Genomic DNA, 22,655 nt, shown 5'->3' with positions numbered 1-22,655 from the left:
GGGATTGGCTTATTTCACTCATCATGATATTCTCCAATTCCACCCATTTTACTGGCAAATGCCACACCTGCATTCTTATTCATGACTGAGTAATATTCTGCTAGGTATATATATCACATTTTTTTAATCCATTCATCTATTGAAGGACACCTGGGTTGCTTCCATAGCTTGGCTACTGTGAGTTGAGATGCTATAAACATTGATGTGGAGGCATAGGTATAGACTGAGGAGTGGGATGGCTGGGTCAAATGGTGGTTCCATTCCAAGATCTCTAAAAAATATTCATGCTGCTTTTCATAATGGTTGCATCAATTTTCAGCCCCACTAACAATGTATGATAGTACCTTTCTCCCCACATCTTTGCCAACATTTACTGTTACTTGTATTCTTCATAACTGCCATTCTGACTGGAGTGGGATGGAATCTCAGTGTAGTTTTAATTTGCATTTCTCTAATTGCTAAAGATGTTGAACATTTTTTTCATATAGTTTTTGACTATTCATATTTCTTCTTCTGTGAAGTGTTGGTTCAGTTCCTTTGCTCATTTATTGATTGGGTTATTTATTTTTCTGGTGTTAAGATTTTTGTGTTCTTTATATATCCTAGAAATTAATGCTTTATCTGAGGAAATGGTGATGAAGATTTTCTCCCAATCTGTAGGATCTCTGTACACATTCATGAGTGTTTCCTTTGCTATGAAGAAGCTTTTCAGTTTGATACCGTCTCATTTTTTTTTTTTAAGAGAGAGTGAGAGGGGAGAGAGAGAGGGAGGGAGGAGAGAGAATTTTTAATATTTATTTTTTAATTCTCGGCGGACACAACATCTTTGTTGGTATGTGGTGCTGAGGATCGAACCCGGGCCGCACGCATGCCAGGCGAGCGCGCTACCGCTTGAGCCACATCCCCAGCCCGATACCGTCTCATTTATTGATTCTTGATTTTACTTCTTGGGCTTTAGGAGTCTGTTGAGGAATTCTGTTCCCAAGTTGACATGTTGGAGAGTTAGGCCTACTTTTTCTTCTAGTAAGTACAGGGTCTCTGGTCTAATACCTAGGTCTTTGATCCACTTAGAAATGAGTTTCATGCATGGTGAGATATAGGGGCTCAATTTCAATTCTGCTACATATGGATTTCCAGTTTTCCCAGCACCATTTGTTGAAGAGGCTATCTTTTCTCCAATGTACATTTATGGTGTTTTGTCTAGGATGAGATAACTGTAGTTATGTGGGTGAGTCTTGAAGTGTTTTATATTCTATTCCATTGGTCTTCATGACTGTTTTGGTGCCAGTATCATGCTGTTTTTGTTACTGTAACTCTGTAGTATAATTTAAAGTCTGGTATAATGATGCCTCCTGCATCACTTTTCATGCTAAGAATTGCTTTGGCTATTCTGGGACTCTTATTTTTCCACAAGAATTTCATGATAGATTTTTTTTCTATTTCTGTGAAGAATGTCATTGGGATTTTTATAGGAATTGCATTAAATCTGTATAGCATTTTTGGTAGTATGGCCATTTTGATAATATTGATTCTGCCTATCCAGGAACATGGGAGATCTTTTCATTTGCTGAGGTCTTCTTCAATTTATTTCCTTAGTTTTCTGTAGTTTTCATTATAGAGGACTTTAACCTCTTTTTTTTAGGTTGATTTTTAAAATATTTTATTTTTTTGAAGCTATTTTAAAGGAGATAGTTTCCCTGATTTCTTTTTCAGCTGATATATCCTTGGTGTATAGAAATGCAATTGATTTGTTGATATTGATTTTAAACCCTCCTACTTTGCTGAATTTGTTTATGAGTTCTAGAAGCTTTCTAGTAGACTTTTTTTTTTTGGGGGGGGTCTTGTAAATATAGAGCCAGGTCTTCAGCAAATAGGGATAGTTTGAGCTCTTCTTTTCCTATTCATATCCCTTTAATTTCTTAATTTTGTCTGATTGTTTTGGCTAGGGTTTCAAGGACTGTGTTGAATAGGAGTGGTGAAAGAGGGCCTCCTTGTCTTGTTCCATTTTTAGAGGGAATGCTTTCAGTTTTTCTCCATTTGGAATGATGTTGGCCTTGGGTTTAGCATATATAGCTTTTAAAATGTTGAGGTATATTCCTACTATCCCTAGTTTTTTTTTTTTTAGTGTTTTGATGTTTGAGCATGAATGGATGCTGATTTTTTTTTGTACTGAGAATTGAACCCAAAGACACTTAGCCACTGAGCCACATCCCCAGCCTTTTTAATATTTTATTTAGAGACATGGACTTGCTGAGTTGCTTAGGGCCTTGCTAAATTGTTGAGGCTGACTTTGAACTCATGATCCTCCTGCCTCAGCCTCCTGGGCTGCAGGGATTATACCATTATACCATTCCACACTTGGATGCTGAATTTTTTCAAATGCTTTTTCTGTGTCTATTGAGATAATCATGTGATTATTGTCTTTAAACCTATTGATGTGGTGAATTATGATTATTAATTTCTGTATGTTAAACCAACCTTGCATTCCTGGGTTGAACCCCACTTGATCATGGTGCTCTGTCTTTTTAATATATTTTTGTATGTGATTTGCCAGTATTTTATTGAGAATTTTTGTGTCAATTTTCATCAGGAATATTGGTCTGAAGTTTTCTTTATTTGAGGAGTCTTTGTCTGGTTTTGGTGTCAGGGTAATACTAGTCTGACTTATATGAATTCTTAAAAAAATATCATATGATCAAAATGTGAAAACTTATCTTGTTAATAGGGGAATGGTCCTAGCTTTTACTTAGATATACTTTAAATTATTGGCTGCATTTCTCTCAAGTGAATGGATTTACTGTTTTTTTTTTAATTGCAAAGTTGTGATAATAACATCCTGCCACTGAATTCCTACTTACAGAACAGTTAAGAATTCTATAGGAAGAGCTTGTACATGGAAAGAATTCAGGTTGTTATTACGAAAAATCAGATAGGCAATTATTTATTACCTTTATTAACATTCTGGAAGAAGTTATGTAGGAGGCTGAGGCAGGAGGATCACAAGTTTGAGGCCAGGTAGGACAGCTTAGGAAGATCCTGTCTCAAAATAAAAAATGAAATAGCTGGGGGTATAGTTTGATGGTAGGACTGCCGCAGTCTGGCTGGGCACAATTCAGGAGCCACTTGTCAAAAGAAACGAACTTTATTTTTAGAACACATATACCAAACCACACAGCTCCTCAGGAAAAACCTTCAGAGCCCAACTGCCACCACCGGCTTCCCACAAGCCTCTCAACCTCCCCCACTCCTCCTGCTCTTGAGGCTGATTGGCTGGGTCTCGTGGGCAGAGCCAAAAAAAAGTCCCCCAATGAGCAGCTTCATGGTCTGAAAGGGTGGGGAAACAGCCCAATGAGCATCACCGCAGAGGAGCCAATCAGTTGGCAGCTAGAAGTTTGCTGGGGCCGCTGTGAGCCAATCATCAGCTGGCAGCTGGAAGTTTGCTGGCAGCTGGAAGTTTGCTGGGGCTCCTTAGGCTGTGGCTCTCAACAGGGGTATAGTTTGATGGTAGGACACTGGCCTAACATGTGAAGGCAATGGGTTTAATCCTTAGTTCCATTAAAAAGAAAAAATTCTGGAAGAAAAGGAATTACAAGTTAATGAAGAGGTTATAAACTTCAGCAGGAAAAGATGGAGAAATGTGGGAAAAGTTATAGTTTTTTGGGGAAAAATATCTCTAAATGGAGTTTTATTTATTTATTTATTTTTCCAGGGTGGGCTTTTTGGAATTAGTTTCTTGAAAACTTTGGGAATATACGATGAACGCAAACAAAAAAAGTTTGCATCGAAGCAGAAAATTGCACAGACTACTAAAACGTGTATCTACATTTGATACTTTTGTTTCTTATTCCCCAATTTCTACTAAATCCTCCTAAACCTCGTCTCTACCTAGTCGTTTGCTGGTTGCTTTCAGATTCATTCTCTATTCTTCCCATGCTCTGTCTGCATCGAACCTGGATTTCTGTTTTGTTTTTATTTTCCGTTTGCAGTGCAGAGGTTGGAACCAGGCCCCGTGTACACAAGGCAACTGCTCTACCATGGAGCCAAACCCCAGCCCTCAAACCAGGATTTTTGAGTAGGCTTAGCCTGTGGGAAGAGTGGGTGGAAATGCCAGGTGGTTTTTCGTGGTGGCTCCATCTATAATCCTAGGTCCTATAGACTATGCTCTCTTCCTGAAGGTCCCCACCTCTGCCTTTGGGTCCTAGACTCTGCCCTTGTCCAAGTTCCCACTGGCAGTCTTGGTATGGGCTTTGGCATTGCCTCACCTTTTTGTGTCTCATTATTCCTAGCAGAGGCAAAACCTCTGGTATTGCTAATCTCAAATCATTGTTCATTTGGTTTTTTAGTTCTTCCATTGCATGGGTAACCATTTCCCTGTATTAAATTCCTCCTGCTTAAATTGCCTCCCCTCAATTTTTAATTATTTGTTCTGTTTATTATTACAGCTCTGTTCTCACCCTGTTTTTTCCCCAGACTCTTTTAATTAGATGAATTAATCTACTCCCATTTCTTTAGCCTTCATCTTTGCCTCACATATCCTTTTGTTTAGTACCATCTTTCTGCTTTTCTAACGGATGTTCCCACCTGCAATGTTGCAAAACTTTTGAGATTTTTGTTGCCCTAAATTATTTAGAGAACTGAGAGGACAAAGCAGATAGTGGGGATCTCCTTTGCTCAGAGAAATATGAAGATTTAAATCAGTGGCAGGAAACAGCAGTAAGTATAATAAATACTGCGGGTAAGTCACAGAAAATTTAGATGATTTTTCTGCTTTCCACCTATGTGGTCCAGAATCTCAAGCTGAAATGCTATAGACATCCAGGCAGGTAACATAATTGAGTGAAGTGAGCTGGGTAAAAGAAAAATGGTCTCTTAATTTATGTTCTTTTGACATAGAAATGCTTTGTGTGACTATAAAAACATAGGATTTTCTTTCTTTTTTCTTGAGGAAAAAAATGCTTTCTTTCATTTTTTTTCAGGAAAAGTTCTACCCCTTTGACCACTTTTTTTTTCCCACTTAGTAAAGACATAAATATAGACAAGTACATTTCTCTTATGAGAAAACACTCCTGCAAGCCTAATGGTGATGGACAATTCAAAAGTGAAAACATGCCCTTGACCTCAGTGTTAGACACGTGTGGGAGGTGGAAGGGCCTGGAGGGGGTGAGCCCTGTTCAAAGGGGTGCAGGTTCTCAGCTCCAGATGAGTGTTGTCCTATGGAAATGGATCTGGTGTTGCTACATTTTTCAGTTTTTAAAAGAAGCCAGAAATACACATTTTTATGTGGTGTTTTCTGATTTGAAAATACTTGGGAATATTCCAATATCTGATATGAAAACATATATTTACACCTGTGTTGTATGGGCCAAACAAAACATGTCTACCTGCTGAATTTGTCTTGTGGGCTTACAATTTGTTTTGTGACTTCTGTTCTTGTTCTAGCCTGCGTGGTAAGCCTCAATTCTGTTTCTTTGAATCAGCGCCTCTGAGCTGAAGGCTCGCTGGGGTATTACTTGCTATGGTCTAAGTGTGTCACCCTTGAAATTCATAGGTTTAAACCTAATCGCCAATGAGATAGCCTTACGAAGTAGGATTGTTGGGACATGATTAGGTTATGAGGGCTTCACCCTCTTGAAAGCCATCAGTGCCCTTTTCAAAGAGGTCCCAGAGATCACCTTGCTGCAACCGTGTGGCCAAGCTAGCAGGTTCCAGTGAGTGGTGAAGGAGATCTCCCCATCACCTTTTCTCTCACCACATCAGGACACAGGGAGAAGCCATCCATAAACCAGGAAGAAGTTTCTCATCTGATATCAAATCTCTGATGCCATGATCTTGGACTTCCCAGTCTCCAGGAGGAAATACATTTCTGTTGTTTATAAGCTGCACAGTCTAAGGCATTTTGTTACAGAAGCCCAAATGCACCAAGACACTGCCAGGGATTTCCTTTAATCCTCCTGAACTCTGTAGGATATTTGTTGTTTCTTCTGCCACATCCACTCTTCAGCCTTCCTCCTAATCTCTGTCCTGGGAGTCTGATCGAGATTCACTGCACCAAGAGCCTTTCTATCTGGCTTCATATAGGGTTCAGTCAGCCAGAGGCACAGGTAGGACACAGGGGGAGAGCGACATCTTGAAGTCCTCTGTTCTCATGGCTGAACAGTGAAGATCATTGCTCTTGGTCCAGGGCTGTGGCTGTCACTGACAAAATTACAAATGGACAAAATTACACATTCCTGTTTCAACCTGCCTTCTAAAAAAGCTAAATCTACATTTCTTCAGCCACTTTTTTTCCCCCTTTGGTACTAGGGATTGAACCTAGGGGCACTTTTACCCAGCCTTTTTTATTTTTCATTTTGAGACAGGGTCTTGCTAAGTTGATGAGGCTTGTCTTGAGCTTGCAATACTTCTGCCTCAGCCTTCCCAGTCTCTGGGATTATTTGTGTGCACTAGTATACTTGGTAGTGAGAAACTGATGTGACTCCGTTTTTGAGAAACCAGCCTCTACCTCAGAGCAAAGCCTATCCAAGGAAGGCGGCTTGACCTTTGTCCTTGGAAAAACCCACAGAGCACTCCTAAGCACATACCCACCTTGCTGAGTTGTTTGTGGGAGGCCATCCTCACACTTGATTTGAGTTACCTCCCTCGCTGGGTGAGAGGTGCTCAAACACAGTTGTGTCAGAGCCATTTCCCACCCTTTCCCAGGTCCGAGGGCTTGTCTGTGCAGAGGTGTGCCTGGCCACTGACCTGAAGACCCAATCGTTGTCCTTGACCTTGGGATGCTGCCCCCCTTAACCTTCATTGGATGGGATTTTCCCTGGATTTTTTGTTCCCAATAAAACTCATTCCCTGGCGTGCTCTCCCTCTCTCGCTAGTCTCTTCTGTAAACCTCACTACTGCATTAGGTGGCTGGAGGCGGGAGCTAGGAGAAGCCTTCTCGAAGCTGGTGTGAAAGGTAATGCGAGTCTGTTTCTTTAATTTAAAACTCACTAGCAATTTCTTATGAAACAAACCTTCTTTCATGAAGCTCGCGCTGGTCGCATGGCAGATTTGTCTGCAAATAACAGGAGAGATCTGCAGTGCCAAGTGTCCCTGACTCAGTTAGGCTAGGTGAGGACCCATAGCAACCCCCTAGCAACCACCAATCAGCATGAGACAGGGAAAATACCTGGGATGCTAGATGACCCCCCAGTAGTTTATGGTGGTTGATAACATGTTGGGAAACCATGTAGTTCAGCATGTACACCCCTCGTGGCCTAAACCAATCAGTTCAAAGGAATCCCCCTCTTGTACTCACCAATCACCCCTACCCAACTTGTTCCTGTCAGTGAATGTGCTAATCAATGTTAAGAGTTGTTGTTTGATTTTCCCACGGTATGAAATGATTTGCTGTGTGATATTGTGACACATAGAGCATCCCCCCAAACCTGTAAAATCTCACTGGACAAAGGACTGAGGCTCACTCCCTGGGACCGCTGCGTTGGGAACAGTTGTGAGTCCAGGCTCAAGCTTGCAGTAAAGACTCTTGTGTGCTTGCATCGGATTCGGCTCCTGAAGGTCTATTGGGGTCCCACGAATCTGGCATTACAGTAGCAGCCACATTCTCAACCAATCTTGGTATAGAGTCTTCTGGTTGCAATTATTGTCAAAAGTACATTTTTTTCTTTTCATTGATCTCTCTTGCCTAGGATTGTCACATCAGAAGAAAGGACCTTATGTCTCATTGTCTTCACTTCCTCTAGCTTTTAAAAAATGTAACAATGCTAAAAACTGGCATATTTTTTGCAGTTAGAAGTTCTAGATGAGTAGAAGGTTACTTTTATGTCTTTAAAGTAGTGTCTGCATTTCATAAACACACTTGGTCTTTGCCCCTATTCCTTCATTTCCCAAGGCAGGATAATCACAATCACAACATTTTGATTATGCTATTATGAAGCATAAGATCTGCCTCTTAATTCCTGTCTACTTTCTCTCTTTGTGGTCATCTCCACTCTCTCATCCCTTATTCTTCTACCATCCGTCAGCCTGTTCCTGGTATTTTTCTTTATCATTCCAGATGAAATGTCACTGTGTATTCATCCTTAAGTCTCTTGCTAACAGCCTTACTTCCTCTGTCTCCTTGTGTCTTGTGTAGTAACACCTGCCCTACAACCTTAATCTCATATCTTCTTCTTTCTTTCTTTCTTTTTTTTTTTTTTTTTTTGTACCAGGGATTGAACCCAGTGGTGCTTAACCAGTGAGCCACATCCCCAGCCCTTTTTAATATTTTATCTAGAGACAGGGTCTCACTGAGTTGCTTTAGGACCTCACCAAGTTGCTGAGGCTGGCTTTGAACTTGAGATCCTCCTGCCTCAGCCTCCTGTGCCACTGGGATTACAGGCGTGTGCCACCGTGCCTGGCATAGTTCATATCTTCTAAGGTACTCCATCTCCAAAATCTGAGATTTTGAGAGGCGCTGGAGGTAGTCACACATGGGGGTACTGTGTAGATGTAGGTTAATGGAGTGCACATTTTCTTCAATCCTCTCCTGTCTTTCCCAGGTTCCCATCTGCATTCCAGCCCCCTCACCGTCTACAGGCAATCTTTCCAGGGAAGAGACAGACAGCCATTGTTCCATATACACACCAGGCTGCCGTTCCATCCTTATGCTTTGATGGTGAGTCTCGAGGCACAGCTCATCCTTGAGCTGAAGTGCTACCTCTCCAGTCTCCTCCTCACCTGTCTCCCTGGAATTTGTACCACTCCTTATTTCAGTGAAGTGCATTGTCAAAGCCCAAGTTCTGTGGGTAAAAAATCTGGGCATCATTCTAAATTCCTCCTTTAACTTTTCTGAGACTCTTCCAATTAGTCTTTTCTATTCTATTTAAAAGAAAAAATATCTCTGGTACTGATCACCTCCTCTCCACAACTATTGCTTCTTCTCTCTGAATTGAGATCCTCCTGCTTTTTCCATTAGAAGATTTCTAAAGCTGTGTGACTTGCCTCCCTGGGACTGCCAGGCCTGCTCAAAGCTTCAGGATTCCCTGCTGGGCGGACACACCCGCCAAAGCACAGTGTTCAAGGCTCCCAAGAAACCAGCCATGGAAAGCTTTCAAGAAAAAAAAAAATCCCTTCCTTGACTTATTCAGAGATCAAAGAGGCCAATACAACCACAGACTGGAGAAAAAAAAACCTGGCTCCATTGCTATTAAAATCCATTCAAAGGCTTAGTCTCCTTAAGCTCCCTGCAGGGTGATATTAGAATTTCCCCAGAGGTGGATCCGACTAGAGTCTTTCTGATAGTCCAGACTTTTACATTTCACTATTTTCCTTTTAGAGGGGGAAACAGCTCATGAACATAACTTCTTTACTGTTTTGTCCTCCCCCCCACCAATAGGTGTGTTACATATTTTTCTGTTTCCCACCCTCTTTCAGTTGTCAGTGAGATCATTCCTGTATTTAATTGGATTCTTTCCCTCTCAACTCCCATAGGCAGCACTTGGCCAAGAACATAAAGAGGAAGTATGGGCACTGGGTCCAAGCAAAGTGTTATGTGTAGTTTCTCCTGTTCAGACTTGAGGGCTCTGTCTTACCCATCCTCGTGCCATTAGGCAAAGCTCTAAGCTTCAGGTTTTGGCTCATGTGTCTCTTCTGTGACCCCTAGGTAGGTGTGCCCTCTAGTGTCCCCAGACATTGTACAAACTTCCTCTGCCCTCCAGCAATCACGGAATTCTCTTTCTTCATTGCCTGTGTTTCCCCAAGGCAGTGTAAGCTCCGTGAGGGCTGGGATATGTCTCTTTGTCTCTATGTTCTCAGGGTCAGGCATATCCTAGGCACTTTATTAAAGTTGTCAAATGAATGAGTCAAACTTCACATCCCTATCCATTTGCAATGCAAAGAATAATCCAACCAAAAAACTGTTTTTCTCATTTAGATGTATCACTATCTGTCTCATCACCTGTTTAGAAATGTTCAAACTTCCTTTTTCTTCATTTCCCAAGACCGAAAAGTCAAAAGTCTTTATTTCCCCCACCTCTTTCTTATTTCCCCCACCTCTTTCTTAAATAGCCCGAGATCTACTCCCTATTGTCTATTACAACACTACCACATTTGTCCAGGTTCCTGTTTTCTCTTTCCAGGAATGAATGAATGAATGAATTATTGGTTATGCCCTCCTGTCTTAATCAATTCAGGTTGCCACAGATTAGATGGCTTAAATAATAGTCATTTATTCTCACAGATCTAGAGTCTGGGAAGTCTAAGATCATTCTTGGATCACCTCCCCAAGTCCCTCCTTCTTAATACCATCCTATTAGGGGATGTACTAGTCCTCAGGCCATTAGAATTTCAGCATATGAATTTTGGGGGGACACATACATTCAGTTCCTAACAACTATTTTAGTGACCATTTTATACCACGTGCTGATTGGTTTTAAAATTCTACTCCAGGAATTTTTAACCTGGAGTTCAGGAATGCTCAGAGAGTCTTATGGATGGTTTAAAGTCCTGAAATATTACTGAAATATTATGCAAATTACTTAATATTTTTTTCTGGACAAAAGGTCTACCTTTTCTTTTGCTTTTTTTGCTATTTCAATGACTTTATTAAAAAATTTAAAACATATATATATATAACATATATTAATATATATATGAAAATAATGGAAAAAAGGACCTCTATCAGGTGTATTATTTGCAATGATGTATGTTGTAATTGTGTATTATAAATTAGATATAACATGAAATCATAACAAAAACTTTGATTTGGAAAAATGTTTTATTCAAGAATCACATCAGGGGCTGGGATTGTATATCAGAGGTAGAGCGATCGCCTAGCACATGCGGGGCGCTGGGTTCAATCCCCAGCACCACATAAAAATAAAATAAAGGTATTGTGTCCAATTACAACTAAAACAAAACATTTTAAAAAAAAAGAATCACCTCATTTCAAATACCTTCCAAAATAGTTTTCTAGATCACTTCAAAAGAAAGCAAATCAGTAAGACATTTAAATCATTATAAATGTTTCACTAGTGTATGCACATAGAATGCCAAGCAATAATATTTAGCTTTGGAATGGGCACCATGTCTTTTTTCCTCAGTACAGGCTCAGCCCAGCATTTTGTATAAGCTATGTCAATAGGCAAAGTTCTATGTACATGGGTTTGACATTAGCTGCTTAAATTTATAGACGTGGTAGTTGATCCACTGGGCTGTCTAATTGAAGTCTGGGGTTTGAGGATAGCTGTAAGATGGTCTGATTGTGACATCAGCAACACCGGCAACATCTCCAGTTTCATTTTGGGTCCTCTTCTTGGCCGACACCTGTGAGGTCATGTAAATAGCTGTTGCAGCTGCAGAGGTCAGATTCCTCCAAGAATCAAGACCAAATTCCACAGCCTTATTATAGCTGCCATCTGTACTTGCTTTGAAAGTTCTAGGAACCCTTTTTTGTCTTCTGCAGTATAAAGGCAAGCAGAAGCTATGGCGTTATTAATTCTTCAGGAGTTCTTTTGTTCATAACTTGCTTGAATAAATAATTTGTTTGATCAAGTGTGTTTTGAAGGAGGTTGATTGTTTCTGCTATTGTAGTGATTTCCTTGAATGAATTAATTGCTGCTTTCTCAGAACTACTCACTGTACCTGGATTCTGGTACTTAAAATCGCCAAACTCATCCAGACATGCAGATCTTGTACCTTTGCCAATCATGGTAGACATATCTGTCACTCAAAAGAGGATTCTGAGAATCTCCAACTTGAGATGGATCTTTTTGTTGCTTTGTCATTACTGAAAGGTCTCCATTCAGAGTCCACAAAAGTAACCTGATCACCAACAACCAGGTCACCTTCAGGACAGATCATTTTGCCAGCTCAGTCGTCCTCTACTAAAAATGCAACTGAATGGCTTGGACATACAAATCTTGGAGGAAAATCAGAAAGACTGGTAGACACCATCATCACAAAACTGTTGTGTTGAAAACAGGAAGAAATTATGATCTCTGTTGACTTTCAGAGGGGTCTGGGCTGCCCTTCATTGGTCTTATCACCTCTGAATTCTTCTCATCCCCAAACAAGTGTACCTGGGCTGGGGTCCCCTCCTGAAAGACACTGCCTTTATCATGCCAGTCTCTAGTCTAGACACGCCTGTCTCCTTCAACCCTCCTTTATCAGGTCCCATCCTAATTTTCCAGCCTTATGTTACACTCCCCTCTAATTCTGAACTCTTTGGTCTAGGAAGCCTGATCCCTTCTGTCATAATCCCAACTGTTTTGCACTCTGCCAGCACTCTGGGTACTAGGGCAGAGTGAGAGAGTTCTCTTTTGAACACTGATGGAGAGCTATAGAGGGCTGGGCAGAAAGTGGAGGAAGCTAGGTACATGTTAAGAAGTGTACCCAACCCAGGATCCTTGTCTGACCCTGCAGAGGCAGAGTTTTATAGCAGGGGAATTATGGAATGTGTTTTCTGGAGAAGAATTCCTAGTGATCTTGTTTAATCAGCTGAGAGGATAGAAGCAAGTAGTGTTTTGGCTGATGTTTTGGACCTCTCTGTTCATGGAGGATGACAGGAGCACTCAGATGTGGGCAGTGAAAAAGCTGACACTGAGTCCAGGTGAAGAGGGCACAGATGAGGATGCACAGGGAGCACCATTCCAGGGCAGCATCAAGAAGACCAGTAGAAGGTAACTGGCCAGCCAATCAAATAGCATTTTTGAAAACCGTGTAATATGATGTATTAAGAACTATGTAATGTTTTGAATGACCAATAATAAAAAAAATAGCATTTTTGAATAGCTACTCCAGATCTGGCAGAACTCCATTCATTTTAGGAGCTGGACTTTAGTCACAAGGAGACCAAAGGGATGGAGTTGATAGTAGAATAATTGGACAATGGGTGGATTATTAAGGTAGGGTTAGTTACCAGAGTCCAGCTAGGAATCTCATTTATGCAGAATAAGGCAGGAGTACAATTGGACTTGGAATATGCAAGGCCAGTTCTCCCACCTTAATCCCAAGGAATAGTGCTAGAATTTCAGGCATCATAGAAGATGGATAATACATTCTATTTATTGAGTGCTAAGTATTATTCAAAGCACTTATATGTTTTATTTCCTTTAATCCTCACAATGACCCTATGTACTATCATCCTTTAAATTTTTTTAAAAAAAGATGTTTTTTTCTTTCACATTTTGTTTTTATTGTGTATTATAGTCCCAGTCCTTTTTATATTTATTCATTTACATACATACATGACAATAGTGGAATGTATTACACTCATTATTATCCATTTACAGCACAAGTTTTCTTAACTCTTTTATTTTGAGACAGGGTCTCACTAAATTGCTGAAGGTCTTGCTAAGTTGCCGAGGCTGGCCCTGAACCTGTAATCCTCCTGCCTCAGTCTCCCAAATTGATAGGATTACAGGCATTAGCCACCATACCTGGCTTCATTCTCACTTTTTAGAGGAAGAGACCAAGGAATGAAATGATTAGGGAATAACATACTCAAGGTCTCACACACATATTTAGTTAGTGATGGAGCTGGCCTTTGAACCCCAGCTAGCCATTTTGAGCAGGTGACCTTACTTCAGTCCCCCAATTCAACTCACAGGCAGTTTCCACCTCTGTGCATCTGACTCCAGGGTGTGCTGCAGCCTATGGGACACAGTGAATGTTGCTGCCTTACTAAATGTTATTTGTTTCTATTGCCCTGACTCCTCCATTGCTGCAGTCCTCGGCCCCCCACCTCTTACCCTGTGGACGGCCCTGACATTAAGCATTGGTAAGGCAGAGACAAAGTGGGGAAGGTTCAGAGAAAAACAACAAAAATGATTCAGGAAAGAAAGGGGTTGATGTATGTGGAAAGATAAAAAGAGATATATTCATCTGACTGGGCTGGGTGATGGCTAAGAAAGGATGTGAACACCCAAGAGGGCAAAGAATGGGCTAAATCTGTCTTTGTTTAGGTACTTTACAGCTCCACCATCAATACTTCTCTTTCTATGGTCTCATGCTCAAATCCAACAAAGATTTATTGGGTGTAGGGGACTTTGCTTTTAGATTCAATGTGTTTCCAGAGGCTGCGTCTTAAGTGGATCAATCTAGAGGTAAAAACCTGGGGGCACTGTTGCTAGTGTCTTCATCTGAGCTGACACATTTTGGCATTCTTGTTGAAAATCATCAAATGAGTGGGATAAGATAGCAGGGTATGATTTTTATGCCCAAAAGAGAACTTAAAGATCATAAAAAGGGGCTGGGATTGTGGCTCAGCGGTAGCTTGCTCGCCTAGCACGGGCGGGACCCAGGTTCGATCCTCAGCACCACATAAAAATAAAGGCATTGTGTTGTGTCCATCTACACCTAAAAAATAAACATAAAAAAACATAAAAAGCTTCATTTTATAGGTGTGAAAACTAAAGCTCTAAGTAATAAAGTGATCTGTGCAAAGTCTTACACAGAAGTTGGTGACAGGGAGGCAGGAAGGCATCCTGATCGGAAAGAACAGCTGGAACCAAAGCTGTGGAAAAGAGCCAGGTTCAACCAGAACACAGATATATCAAGGGACCCCTTTATAGGGGACCCAGCTCTAATCTCCAAGATTTAGCCACCAATCAGACTGACAAGGGTCCTGCCCTCTTAGTGCTTACCTCCTCATAGAGGCCAGAGGAAGGGATGAATCCATGGTCAATTGGCTGTCATCCCTCCTGGATGTGGACTCAGGCAGCCCCAAATCAATGGACAAAAACAGAACTCTGCCAACTGGTTTCTCTAATGCATGACCATTTATCCCCAGTGAACCTCCAATGGAGCCTTATGCTTTATTTATTTATCAATCTCTCTGTAAATTCTCTAACATTTCTCAGTTAAGTGATAGGGTCTACATTCCCTTCCCTTGAATCTGGATGGGACCTTCTAGTCTTCTATGGGTAGAACACAAATAGAATGGACACCACATGAATTCTGAGGCCAGTTTAGAAAAGGCCATGAAGATTCTACTGGTTTCTCTTGGGATGCTGGGAACCTTCAGCTGCTATGTGATTACACACACACACACACACACACACACACACTGCTATACAAACAAAAGTTATTTATCTGTATGCATGTATACACACATACACACATGCATGCATATTTGTATAAGCTAAATACGAACCTTGAGGTTATGAGGTATGTCAGAGAGTTAAGGCTATGTGACTATATATAGCTTATACAAATATGCATGCATGTGTGTATGTGTGTATACATGCATACAGATAAATTTATATATACATATATATATATATATATACACACACACACACAAATTTATTTATTTATTTAATTTTAATATTTATTTTTCAGTTTTCGGCGGACACAACATCTTTGTTTTGTATGTGGTGCTAAGGATCAAACCCCGGGCCGCACGCATGCCAGGCGAGCGCGCTACCGCTTGAGCCACATCCCCAGCCCACACACAAAAATTTAAATAAATAAAAATAAACAGAAATCAAGATATCTCTAAGGATTATCTTCTCATCCCAGGAACCAGACTTGTGTGTGAATAACCTTGCAGGATGACCCCAGCCCCATCTACCATCCGAGTGCAGTCTTATGAGGGACCCTGAGTGAAAGCTACCTAGCTGGGGCACACTTGACCCCCAGATTCATGGGCAAAAGAAATTATTGTTACTTTTCCAAGTTACTATTTTGGGGTGATTTATTATATAGCAGTAGATAACGGAAACACCACCCTTCAGAAGTACTATTTCATACTTTGTCTTTTTTCAAATCTCTAATATTGTTTCTCACTTGTTCCTCAGCTGATAATTGTTTGTCATAATCCATTGAGAAAAGAGAAGCAAGTGATCAGGGATTCCTCTACCACCCCACCATCCAAACCCACATCCCTGCCAGCATCTGTACCCAAACTATCTACCCTTCTGTTGCAGGGAGTAAAGAGTGAGGTGTCCGTTATCCTACCCAAGGCCAAAACCTCTGCTTGGGCAGGTGTCCTCATCTGGGTTGACTGACTGCTTCTGTCCTGAACTTTTTTTTTAAAATATTTTTTTTCAGTTATAGAAGGACACAATATCTTTATTTTTATGTGTCACTGAGGACCAAATCCAGCTCCTCACTTGCCAGGCAAACACTCCACAGCTGAGCTACAGCCCCAGTCCCCTGTCCTGAACTTTGAACCTTGAGGTTATGAGGTGTGTCAGAGAGTTAAGGCTGTGTGACTAAGTAGCAATGTCTATGGCAATGTCTGGGTGGTGTGGTCACCATGCTAATTTCCTGGGGCACCATGCTGCTAGTGTTCAGGGCTGCCTTGCACCCTGCCCAGTTTTTGATGGCTCCCAGCCTCCCCATCTACTTTGTGAGCTGTTTAATGCCTTCAGATGAATTCCTCTTCTGTTCAAAGAAGCCAGAATTTTTTTTTTCTTTTGACCAAGAACCCTGACTTATGAGTGATTACTCATTCTACAAAAGGACTTAAAGGACTTGCCATAGGTCTTCCTGCCTACCTTTTCTTTCTTTCTTTTTTTTCCCCTACCTTTTCTTTCTTTTTTAAAAAATTTTTTTTTAATATTTATTTTTTAGTTATTGTCGGACACAACATCGTTGTTTGTATGTGGTGCTGAGGATCGAACCCGGGCCGCACACATGCCAGGTGAGCGCGCTACCGCTTGAGCCACATCCCCAGCCCCCCTACCTTTTCTTTCTAATGAGGATTTCTCTTAAAATGTTTATACAGAAAGTATAAAGGAAAACACAAAACTGTTTATGCTTCCTGGTAGGTAACTTTATATAGCTAGTCTCTAACTATTGAATAACTAACACTATTAATATGGTTAGAAATCCAAACTGTTCTTGTAGGTTCACATTGAAAAGGCCACCTTCTGTTCTACTCTCTTTCTCTAAAGGAAATCACATTTATGTCACCACACACAGACACATTATGTATGATTTATATGACACTATTTGCATGATTCATTTATTCAATTTGGGAGCTTAGGGTCCATTCTGGGGATACACTGGTGAGCAAGACAGACATAATTCTTATCTTCAAGGAATTTATGTTTGTGGGGCATATGGTCGCCTTCATGAGGCCCCTCAAAAGCATCCCTTTCCTTGTCCAAGTTCTGATCAAATTGAAATATAAAAGGAATGATAGGCAGATGGAGACCATTATTACCTTTATCATTGCTAAAGGCTACTTTCAAACACACAGCCATGTTCAAACCAGATGGACTTAATGCCCATGTCCAGAGCTGGGCAGCTGTACCCACTCAGCCACAGGCAAGGTTGATCATAGTGGACTTCCCCACAGTGAAGATGGGGAACAGCCTGGTGAAGATATTGCAAGGAGGGAAGAGCTCCTGAACCCTGTGGGCTGCTTTCTCCCAAGAGGTAAAAAGAGCTTGCTGAGCTAAGTATCTCCAGTTGTTCTTCTTCAATTTACAGATCACGTAAGTTCTATACTTCCTTGGCTTGTATGCATAAGGGGCTGAGAGGGGCCTGTGGTGTGTCACTATCCAGGCTCCCTCCATCCACAAGGGCATTTTTAGGAAGGGGACAAGTATTCTTTCCTCACAAAGAAAAACTATGATAATAATCCAGTAACCAAACAAATAAGGGTAAAATTCCTATTGTGACAAGTTCCATAAATGGAAGTGTATGGTAATTTACTTAAGCATTTATTGATGAACATTTAAGTTGTCCTTTTCTTTTCTTTTTATTCTTCTTTTTTTCTTTCTTTTCTTTTCTTTTCTTTTTTTTTGGGTACTGGGGGTTGAACTCAGGGACACTTGACCACTGAGCCACATCCCCAGCCCTATTTTGTATTTTATTTAGAGACAGGGTCTCACTGAGTTGCTTAGTGCCTCGAAGTTGCTGAGGCTGGCTTTGAACTCGTAATTCTTCTGTCTCAGCCTCTGAAGCCGCTGGGATTATAGGCATATGCCACCGTGCCTGGCTTGTCCTTTTATTTTCTATTACAAAAATGCAGGAGTGAACATCCTGGGACACTGATCTAGGAACATGCTTGTCAACTAGCTAGTGATAGGTAAATCCCCAGGAGCACAGTTGCTGGATCAAAGGAAATGTGTATTTCCAATTTCAATAGCTGTAGCCAAATTATTCTCAAGAATAGGAATCCAATATAAATCCCCATGACAGGGTGTGAAAGTAGTTACAGGCTAAAACAATGGATGCCCAAGTCTAATTTAAATGATTCAGATGGCATGTTCATTTTATTCGAAATCATGTAAAGTGATAACAACCGATGTGTTTGTAGAAAGTTTTCTGAGAACTTTATTCATGTCATCTTATTTAACCCTCATTCTTGTCGGGAGAGTATTATGGTTGCCATTTCGAAGATGATGACGTTGAGGCTAAAGAAGATTATACTGGCCCTGGGAACAGGTTGTAAATGGTGGAGTGTCTGAGCCCTGGAAGTTCTAGATCCTTGGGCACCATAATGTCACACCGTAAAAGGCTGTAAAGAAGGAAAAATTGTAATAAAACGGTGGTGCTGTATAGAGATGAATTCTCTTAAGAAAAGGTGCTGTTTTCATGCAAATGCTGCTTATAATAAGGAGCATGAAAGAATCATCAACAATGTGTAGTGTACATAAGAACTGCTAAATAAAATGTTTTCCAAAGATTTGCATGAAACATCAGCTGGGTTTTGATGCTTGCTGGTTGTTTAAAATGTTTATTCATGTTGAACAATGTTTATTTATTGAATGTACCATCTATTTAAATCAAATTATCTCCATAACTGAATATTTATATGAATGCTTTATTGAATATTCCTAAACATTTGCCCAAACCACAAACGATTTATTCACAGTTATAAATGTTCACTTCTTTAGAGTAAAAAATTGCTTAAAAGGAACTTAAAAGCAAATTGACACTTCTGTAGTTTGTGAACATCTGCAATGCTTTCTGCACACTAGCTGTTAGATATTTCTGCCTTAGAAAATGGCTGGATATTCTAATTATTTATGTTCAATAAAATATTTAAAATTTACATAGCATCTCTTTTATTGTGTCATATAACAGCAGCAGTTCTTGGCTCTAGGACAGGCCAGTGGATGGATTTTGAGATTTTTTCAGATACCTCAGCTTTTCGCCAGCATTTAATTAGCTGAGACCCCATTTATTTTGCTGTACACTCCAGGGCGATGAACATTAGGTCTTAAATAACCCTGGGCTGAACAGATGCCAGTATGAGCTGTGAAAAAAGCAATAAACAAAGTGATGTAGTGCCTCGCAGTTTTATTCACTGTACTGATGGTTCCTAGGAACCAGATTTGGAAACTTTACTGAGGTGTGTAAGGGATCATTGACCCCTAAATAATGGATATAACTGTGGACTTGCTCAGAGGAAGTCAAGCAATTCAGAAGTCTGAAGGCCAAGGTGAGGAGCCTCCATGTTCTCATCTGTGGGATGGGTTCCAGGGAAGGGTGAGACCTGAGCGGTGGTCCTCTGGATATTGATCTCTAGGATCCCTTTGGCTGTCTATGATTCAGTGATTCGAATGGTTAAGTCCTAATGCTGAGAGAGACTTCTGTGCTCCTTCTCTTTTGAGTGTGCCAGTGACTTATCCCAATGAGCACTGTTTTATGATTTTTGAACAGGTGTGGGCCCCAGTTTTCCAGGATTATCCCCTGTGTCCTTTCTCCCTGAGCACATGCATCCAGTCAGTGTCAGCCTTGACAGTGCCCTGACTTGGTTTCTACTGTTAAAGTCATAAACATATTGGGAAGGCTGGGAGTGAGTCGTTTGGGGGCAAAATGTGTACATACCTGCTCGAAAGGCGGTTGGGAAGCCTGACTAGATAACCTAACTAGCCATTCTCTCCTCCCCACTCCATTGGAGGGGATGAAAATTCTTGAGGTAAGGGGAAAGTTACCCCAAGGTGAGGTCTGTTGCAATGAGAAAATAAATCAGAAAAACAGGGCTGGGGTTGTGTCTCAGTGGTAGAGCGCTTGCCTAGCATGTGCAAGGCCCTGGGTTCGATCCTCAACACCACATAAAAATAAATAAATTTCTCAACTCTTAATTCTCTCCAACATCCTTCCTCAAGGCCCTCTTTCTTGTCTTAATACTTCTCCCAGTGCAAGAACAATAAATGAAAAAAAAAAAAAAAGAATGTGGAATAGTTAATGACGGGGGAGAAGTAAATTAGACCACATGTATTATCCCCAGGCAGGAATGCAATAGTGGTAGACGGGTGAGCGTGGACTTGGGTGGGGCTGTCCCTTACTCCCAGCATTCACCCACCGTCCTAATAGCGTCATATTTTAGGGAAGTAGGAAGAGAAGTACAGATTCTATCCAATGTTTCCCTTCTCCTTCAATTTGGCTTTAAACTGCTCATATTGCTTCTCCTCTACTGTAAGGAAAAAGAAGTCATCAAATGTCCCCACATTCGTTGGTGATGGTGGAGGTGGCAGGAGTGTCCTGTGTGAATGGAAGCCAAGATCTGAAGTCTTTGCCTTTCTTGGCCAGGCTTTTATTTGTTCCTATCCCTGTTCATGATTGCTCTAGACTCAAGAACCTGGGCCCTCTGCTCCTCTCTGCTCTTGCCTGTCCCTGCGTCCTGTTAAGGTGGCTGGCAACAGAGGTCAAGCTCACCTTGCTGGGATGCATGACTTGGCTTGACCCCCACTTCTCTTTCTGGGATTGAGAAGGTCAAGTTCAAAAGGCTGATTGACTGGCTTTCCTAAGAGGGAACTTCAGCCAAATTGTGCCTTAGTCATTTGTTTTTCTTAGCTATAAGGGGGTTGTTAACTGTGTGCCCAGAGAGATATTTCCAGTCTGGGTTGAGGTTTGGGGATTTAGATTAGTTAGGAAAAGTCACCTAATTGGATATATCCTCTTGATTTTAGCTCATGTTTTCCTTTGTTGTTGTCTTATTTAATTAAATGTTCACAAAAATTATAATATACAAAAGTATGTCTAGGGGGCTGGGATTGTAGCTCAGTGGTAGAGCACTTGCCTCACACTTATGAGCTACCAGTTTTGATCTTCAGCACCACATAAAAATAAATAAAATAGCAGTTACTGTACCCATCTGTAACTAAAAAATAAAATATTTTTTAAAAAAGTATGTGTATTGGGCTGGGGATGTGGCTCAGGTGGTAGCGCGCTTGCCTGGCATGCATGCGGCCCGGGTTCGATCCTCGGCACCACATACAAACAAAGATGTTGTGTCCGCCGAGAACTAGAAAATAAATATTAAAAATTATCTCTCTCTCTCTCCTCTCTCACTCTCTCTTTAAAAAAAAAGAAAATAAAAAAGTATGTGTATTAACAATTAAGATTCCCCCTCCTCAATTGCCTCTCCACAGTTTGTCTTGTATCATGCCTTGCTTTTTCAGCATAACAATAATTAAAAGTGATTTTAAGAAAATGATGGTGTTTAATTTACTACTACCTGCCCAGTGAGCTTGAAACTGATGGTGGATCAAAAATAATGAATGACACTTGGGACAGAGTTAATAAATCAAAACAAAGCTGTTTTTTTTTTTTTTGACTGAGGAGTGAACAAGTATTTTAATTTTATTTTGCAGCTTTATACAAGACATGATTATTAACTATAATTACCATGCTGTACATTAGGTCTCCAGAGCTTATTCATTGAGTAACTACAAGACTGTACCTTCTGTTGGGGCAGAGCATCTGGGGGTTCACGACCTCTATAGTCCTTCAGAGTCACTACTAGTGGCAATTCAGGAAGAATTGCCATTTTCAGTGTAAAACAAGTGGTGCTTACTGATTGTGATAACCTTACACATTGGATCAGGATTTGCTGCATCTATCTTTATAGTCAGATACCAACTGCTTAAGAAATAACTATGTTTTAATTGATCCATTTAACAGATATAAAGACTGCTTTATCAGGTACAATCTCTTTGAAAATTGCATCAAACTCTTCGATTCATAGCAAAACTGGATATGTTTGTAAATAAACTAATGACATGAAAAAAATAAAAAGATTGTACCTCCTGATCAACATCTCCCCATTTCCTGCCAACCTCCACCAGCCCTGCCTACTCTTTTATTCTCTGTTTATTACTGAAGATTTTCTTAAATTTTTCTTAGTTATTCATGGACACAATATCTTTATTTTGTTTATTTATTTTTATGTGGTGCTGAGGATGAAACTGGTGCCTCACAGGTGCAAGGTAAGCGCTCTGCTACTAAGCCACAATCCCAGCCCCTACTGAAGAAATTTTGAAACATTTTTCATGTCAGACATTCTTATTCTTAAACACTTGCTTAGACTTCCCAGCTTATGGATGTGTCTATATATGTGTGTGTGTCTGATACATAAATAAATAGATATGGTCATTTTCAACTTTTAACTTTCCCAAACAGTGCTGCATTGAAGATCCTTGTATATATACCCTCATGTACAATTCTAAATGTTTCTTTCTGTAGGATGGGATTCTTATCTAAGGAATATTTATTGCTGATCAAGTTTGTTAATGTTCTTTGCTAAGAAGGTCTTATTTCCAGTCGAAGCAATATGGAGATTCCTTGGAAACCTGGGAATGGAAGCACCATTTGACCCGCTATCCTCAGTCTATACCCAAAGGACTTAAAAACAGCACACTACAGGGACATAGCCACATCAATGTTTATAGCAGCATAATTCAAAATAGCTAAACTGTGGAAGCAAACAAGATGCC

General features: G+C 40.6%; 2 pseudogenes; one reads left to right on the top strand and one right to left on the bottom strand.

Moving 5' to 3' along the window:
• Positions 1-11,190: 11,190 nt before the first annotated feature.
• On the bottom strand, positions 11,191-11,928 carry LOC113184386 (transcription initiation factor IIB pseudogene; annotated as a pseudogene).
• Positions 11,929-12,525: 597 nt separating this feature from the next.
• LOC113184387 (cytochrome c oxidase subunit 7C, mitochondrial pseudogene) lies at positions 12,526-21,816 on the top strand (annotated as a pseudogene).
• The last annotated feature ends 839 nt before the right edge of the window (positions 21,817-22,655 follow it).

This window comes from Urocitellus parryii, chromosome 6, assembly GCF_045843805.1.
Source record: "Urocitellus parryii isolate mUroPar1 chromosome 6, mUroPar1.hap1, whole genome shotgun sequence".
NCBI lineage: Eukaryota > Metazoa > Chordata > Mammalia > Rodentia > Sciuridae > Urocitellus > Urocitellus parryii.
The sequence above is the reverse complement of the archived record's forward strand: the minus strand, read 5'-3'. Positions and strand labels throughout refer to the sequence as shown.